Source organism: Lactuca saligna, chromosome 9 (assembly GCF_052625555.1).
Source record: "Lactuca saligna cultivar CGN05327 chromosome 9, ASM5262555v1, whole genome shotgun sequence".
NCBI lineage: Eukaryota > Viridiplantae > Streptophyta > Magnoliopsida > Asterales > Asteraceae > Lactuca > Lactuca saligna.
Genome location: NC_136425.1, coordinates 144,767,236 through 144,774,357, shown reverse-complemented (window position 1 = coordinate 144,774,357; position 7,122 = coordinate 144,767,236). Strand labels below are relative to the sequence as shown.

Below are 7,122 nucleotides of genomic sequence, written 5' to 3'. Positions count from 1 at the left end.
CTTATATAATAAGAAAAAAAATTATTTGATCATATTGCGAACAATTTTTTGTATATAATAATTGATGTATATTTTTAAGTTTATGATCGTATAATTAATATCTAAAATACTTACAAATCGAATTCAGTTTTGCTTTAAATAGATCGACAGTTTGGCAAAGATGGTATTAATCAAATTAAAATCTTACCATGAATACTAACATTGGCAAATATACTTGATAATTTAAAAATAAATATAATAACTGTCAAAATCCCTACCAAAAATATTTAAAATCATATAAAACTAAACAAATATACTCAAAATTTTAAAAATGAATATAACAATTGTCGAAATCTCTACCAAAAATATTTCAAATCATATAAACAAATACCAATACAAATATTTTCAAGAAACGAATTAAGTTGCTGAAAGTTATATATCCAGACAATTTGCTTCACGAAATTCCATAAATGTTCATCGGAATTCGGATTTGTTTTTGACATTCCGTAGTATTTTTGATTTGTTTGTTTTTATTTTCTTTAAAATCCAAAATTTCAGTCCAGAATTTCGGAATGTCAGTCCGAAATGTTTGCAAAAAAAAGTATTCTAAATTTTTGTAAAAACAAATTTTTTGCTAAGTTACTTCCTTTAAATACACATTACATTATAGTTAGATTATTCACTTTGCTTTTGTCAAGGATCACGTCGGTGTGGTGTTAATGAGTTGAGATTTATATGTTATAATTAGTTAATTATTGCTAAAGATTTCTTTGTGAATTTTCATTTCTATTTTTTCTATTATCATAATTGTCTTTAAAAATCGAAACATGCATTAATAATGTTGTGAAGATGTAGAACACAATGCCAAGATACAAACAAAAAACATGACACATGTAAAAGGAAATTGTCAAAGTTAGTTAAAATTGCCTTGGTTCACGAATAACTTAGTTATGAATCCGATTTGATAAAAAAGACTACAACTGTATTTTATATTTCAAATTAACTTATAATGTTTCACATTTACAAGGACAAGAAAGTTTTATACTGCAAAAAATTCTTACATGGACCCAAACCCACTCTTCTATGTTACCCCAAAAAGTCACCTAGATTGCTAGAATTTTAATCTCATCAATTTAGTCCTTTTTTTAGACAATGAAAAGAGAGTGGACTAAAATTTCAAACTAATGTAAACTAAAACTTAGAGAAAAAAAAATCAAAAGGAAACGACATGCCACATCCAAAATCATATCTGAATTCAATCGAATTTATAGCAACCAACTCTGGAGATGTTTCAATTTTCCATTAGCTCACTTTTTACAGTCACTTTAGTGAAGCAACAACAGTTGTGTCAAAATACATGTTTTTGTAACTATTCATTGGTGGATGCTTAGGAAAGAAATTATAAAATACTCCTTAACAGTTGGATATGATTGAATGTGATTAGGGAGCATTAAATTCTGACCAAAGAGCATACAAGTTGATACTAAATAAGCAACTACACATGTATGTATCAGTACTAAATAATTAAGAACCAATAAGTAAAGAATTTACAAACATATACACAAATTTGTGCTAAATAAGCAAGTACACTCAATAATCTAAGAGCATCCTAAAAATAGTTAATCTGAATTTTAAATGCTAAACATTTAATAACAACCTATAAACAACTACAACAATCTTTCTAAAACTTTATCCAGTTAGCTATTTTTTAAAAGTTTCACATATCATCGATCATATTGCAATGATTAAAATGTCATTACTTGAGAACTATAAGCTTCCTTTTCGATGGAAGAGAAAGAATACATTATGTCTTGATGCATCAAAAACTACATACTCACCCCCACCCTATATCAATAATAAAACTTCATTTATAAAACCTCATTAGAGGATAAATATATGCTTACAAATTATGGGAATATAGTTTTTGATGAATCAAGACATAATGATAAGATAAGAATTACTCTTGTCATTTGACTTTTTTGCAGACAACATTGACCGACACCTCTTTCAAGAATTGTAGTTCCACCGAGATCTGCAACTCTTTTGTCAAGCTTCTTTGCAACAAACTAAAATTACATGAACATCATATCTTTGTTATTTCCAGTATTTGTATAAGCCTATATTTTAGTTAAATACTGTACTGGTTGTATATTATAATTCTAATGAGAACATAAATTCAAGTAAATCTATGAATCACCACAGCAATCCATTAAAATAAAACCCTTTTGTACCTCTTCTTCCACTCTCTTCAATTTCCATTTTGTTTCTTCTTCCTCAAATTCCCAATTGAATTGCAGAAACTCCATATGGGTCTTCAATTAACAACCCCTCTCATCCTACTCGTACTCTCCATCTGTTCTTCAACTTCTTCCTATGCAGACCTCACAACCTTCGTTTACAAAGGTTGTGCTAACCAAAAATTTCAAGACCGATATGGTATCTCATCGCAAAACCTTAAATCACTCTACTCCAATCTCATATCCCAATCATCCACTACCAATTTCTATAACACCACCACCGAAAATGCCCAATTAACAACCTCCATCACTGGAGTTTATCAGTGCCGAGGAGATTTATCCAACTCTGATTGCAACACATGCATCAAAAAAATCCCTGAAAGAATTGAGAAAGTATGTGGTGGAGATACAATCGCCACCAGAGTTCATCTGGATGGCTGTTATATGAGGTATGAAGTTGTTGGGTTCCCGACGGCGTCAGCAACGGAGCTGCTGTATAAACAGTGCGCGTCGAATCGGGCTAGTGGGTCTAGATTTGATGAGAGGTTGGAATCGGCGTTGGTGCAGGTGGCGACGGTGGAGGCGCTGAGACATTCAGCAACGACGCCAAGAGAGACGATAGAGATTTGCTTTGATTTTTTTAGTAGTGTTGTGTGTAGGAAGGAGACGGAAAGAATAGGGTTTCGATTTTCTGATGCCGGTTGTTGTGTGTAGAGAAGATTAGGGTAACATCGTCGAGCAAGAAATACTACCATAGAAACACTTGTATTTTTTTGAATTTGGTCCAATATATTTTTCTTTTTTTCAAAATCTCCCTTTATTTTTTTTTTCTTGAAATGCAATAACCAGGGCAACACAAAGTTCATTCCCAAATTTTAATTTTTTGTCAATTAACATAGGCTTATTGTGTTTTCGAGATAATATTTCACATATGGTGTATGCCAATAATTCAAAAATAGTTATAACAGTATTATTAATTAACATGTACAACAGTTTCATTCAAAAATTAATAAATAAATGCCATGTAACCACGTAATAATACCATGTGCTACACACTTTGTTGTTGGTTTGAGTAGAGCTGGTTTTGTTTGATGTAATCAATAATTTCATCTGATGTCAAACACTTCACTGATAAACCTTGTGAAATGCAATCTCTATGATCACAAACAAACAAAACTAAACTCCAAAAATTATAGAATTTTATTGGATTGGAATTTGGATGCCTTACTAAAGTTGAGCTAATACGGTTTGGTACTATTTCATCAACCACTTGGATGTTTTTCTGCATGATTCGGATTACAAAAAACGGATAAGCTCAAGAATATGCAACAAGATCGGTGAAAAGACATAAATGCCCCTACTCTGTATTATGTCAAAATGTCTATGTGTAAGATGATTTTCTCAATGTCTTTACCTTCTACGGATAGAAACAACACCATAATCTCTGCATATACTCCTCACCTAAAATAAAATGTCAACAAAAAAAAATCATAAATTAAGATTTATAGAATTACTGATGAAAAATTACACAAAAATAATAATTTACTTATTTACCTGGTCAGGTATCCAAGCTCCAGGAATGCCAAATGATTCTAGCAGATCAGAGCCACAAACAAGCATCACCTTTAAAGATTCTTCAATTCAGAAAACAAAAAATATTAGAGCATCTTGAATCCCAACAAAGGTCTCGAAAAGGGTAATTTGGTCATAACAGGGTGCACTTTGTACCATTAGGTATGAATCCATTATCAGAAAAGAAGCTCCTGATTCTTGACAACACAGTCAATGAGTGTTGAAATGAAGTTTGTTTTGCCTAAAACAGATAAATAATTCTGCATCAATAGAAAAGAAAACATAAACAGGGGATTTATGAAACAAACAAGTCCATTTTCAAGAAACAATAATCAAAACATTTAATATATATATATTTAATAAAAAGAAATGTGTTGTACTTTTGAAATCCACTAACCTCCCATGCATCCACCATTACAAAATCAGAACTTTTGCAAGCTAATTGGCACATTGTAATACGGTGTTCAGATCGTATTAAACCCTATGTAAAGATTATAAAAATAATAAAGTCTATAGTTTTTACTTTTTATGCGTAATGCTAAAGAATTTTGATTTTGGTAAAATAAGTTAATGATAAAGTTTCTTTTTCTTAATGTACTTTTTTTTGTATGCATCGTTTATAGGCGACATATAACCTCCAACAACATTGAATCCTTTTGTATTAAGTGCATCTCTTGCCAATTCTAAGCATTAAAAAAATTGACAATTTGTGTAAACCCAAAACATAAAATGGGAAAGTAACTACATAACAAAAAGGCGTAAATGCGTGAATGTAGGAGGATTAAAGCTTCATGTGGATACCAAAACTACTTGAATTTTCCCCCTATGAGAATGTAAGATGGGTGAACAAGTAATTATGCATTGTGTATTATTTTTAGAAAGTAATCATTAAACATGATGATTGTGTAAGACTTACTTTGTGTTGGAATGTGATGAATCATTTTTCTCAATGGGCTCTAACATTAACTTATCAATTGGCAACTCAACATCCATTTTTGTAGAGGCTCGTGGTTCTTATTTCCTGCTATCTGAAAAGACTGAAAAGCCCCTCGTAAAAAATGATAGATATTGTTGATTTAGGGTTTCAAATTCATCAGGTGACTTTTATGATTAGATAATGAGTTGATATGACAGATATATGTTTCGAATCAAAATAATAGTAATAATAGTTCATAGTCATTATGAACTTTAACCAAACAAACACTCCAACTATCAGGATTAGGTGCCCCTAAATCCAAGATTCCTAATTCCTAAATTCCCAATAAAAAATAAACAGAGTGAAGAGTAAAACCCTAAATTATAAAGAATGATTGTCTTTGTAGGGAAATCTTTCTTATATTATATTATTATGAGCTCTATGCTTCATATTTTATAAGCAAGTGAACATAAGACAAATGTCATTTCAGGGATAACTAAACAAAAGCAAAAAACAATGAGAAACAAGTCTATTGAAAGACTTTAAATTTGAGTAATCCACTTTGAGCTGCTATTTCAATTTTTTATTCAATTAGTATTCACAAGATTGTTGGCACGGTAACAAATCAAGGATCTTCAGGTTATGTTGCATACAAACTCCTACAACGTCATATCTTCAAATTTTTGTGAATCATAAGCATAAACTAATAAACATAAACACCAAAAGGAGCATTGTCCTCTTTCAAAAGCTACCCATTTGATATGAAATATCATTGTCTAAAACTTGTTATTCAATTGGACAATGTCCTCTGTCGATTTCGTGGCTCCCTGCACCCCAAAACAATGTTTTTCTACCTAACATGTCACAGAACACTTGGTCACTACCGCTTCCGCTTCCTACATTTAATATGCTATAACATAACTATGCATAATCTCAAAAAGTGAAATTGTATGTATCTTAAAATATGAACACAAATCCCAAAAATTAAATATTTATGAGCCCACTTGCCGAAAAAACCTTGCAATTCAACATGATTTTGATAAACAGTTAAATCATTTAAAATCATTTAACTGTGGAAGAAATAAGCTAAATAAACTGATTTTGATAAACATATTTTCTTTGTTTATTGCTTATTCCCACCACAAATACTTTTACAAAAACTGCTTATTTTAATAGTTGTTTATTCGTTTATCTATTTACGATTTGTATTGCTAACCTTTTTATCAAATGGATTAGATACGAATCATTATTGACCAGTTTTGTTTCATTTATAATCCACCTATTTAGGTATCAAACTTCTTGATTTTTTCCACGCCTTTCGGTTCTATATAGTTCCAATTTCTAAATCCAAAGTGAGGATTGATGAGTCGTTCCACTCTCCTCGCCAAGTTGTCATTTATAACTCAAGAAATTTTCAATTGACATTGGAAGATAAACTTTTTTTTGATGGAATTTTCTAATATATGTGGTAAGGAAAAATACAAAAAGCATTAATTGAATTATCAATTATAAAAAATCTTATCATAATTAAATATGATAAACATTAATTATGTGTAATATTACTATAACTAAATGTAAAGTACAGTAATTATAAAGAGTATTATTTGTATTTAATATTTAGCATATTTAATTATGCTAATATTCATCATAATTAATACTTCAATTAATGTTTCTTATATTCCTTTATCGTTATGTCTATGCATAAGACTATAAAAGTAAAATTAATAGCAGTTTTTAGAGAAAATTGCAAAATTGTCCCTTTGGTTTATGATTTTTTTTTCGTGGTTTCAATACTCTATATAATAAAAACCAAACACGTTCCAGTTTGGGTTTTTTCCACCTACATCTGCTGGTTAGGCGCTTCCTCATTTGCCACGTTTTCCATTACCATTCATCTCCATATTTCAATATCGATGCTTCAATGATCATTACACTCTCCTCCAACTTTCTTTCTCTTTTGTATAAGCTTTTCAGGTCAGTTTCTCCTCACTTATTTCATTGCCGTATTTCCTTCTTCTTCCCCATTTGAAAATTTCATTATAAATATCCCACGCTGCCATTTGGAAGAGAAGATAAAACAAAAAAACACATATTAATATAAAAGCAATACTACTAACACGAACATCTTACACTTGCAGATCGGCAACAGAAAGCACCAAACGTTCAAAAGACTAGCTTATAATGTCTCGTTTGCAGTTGTAACTAAAACACTATAACGATATCTTTTTTGTACAACACCTTTGAACGCCATATGTTACTTTTTAAAATAGTGTATGTTATTTTCATCTAAAATACTTCATGCATGAACCCGTGTGTGTACCCCACAACGCGAGGACTCGCAACTTCTATTTCTAAAAAAATATCAACTTGCCTCTCAAAAATCATATACTTACATAGTCCTCGACAAACTTGATTTTT

General features: G+C 30.5%; 2 pseudogenes; one reads left to right on the top strand and one right to left on the bottom strand.

Annotated features, from left to right (window-relative positions):
* The first annotated feature begins 1,952 nt into the window (after positions 1–1,952).
* On the top strand, positions 1,953–2,965 carry LOC145018802 (plasmodesmata-located protein 2 pseudogene; annotated as a pseudogene).
* A 299-nt stretch (positions 2,966–3,264) lies between these two features.
* LOC145016780 (nicotinamide/nicotinic acid mononucleotide adenylyltransferase-like) lies at positions 3,265–4,265 on the bottom strand (annotated as a pseudogene).
* Between the last annotated feature and the right edge of the window lie 2,857 nt (positions 4,266–7,122).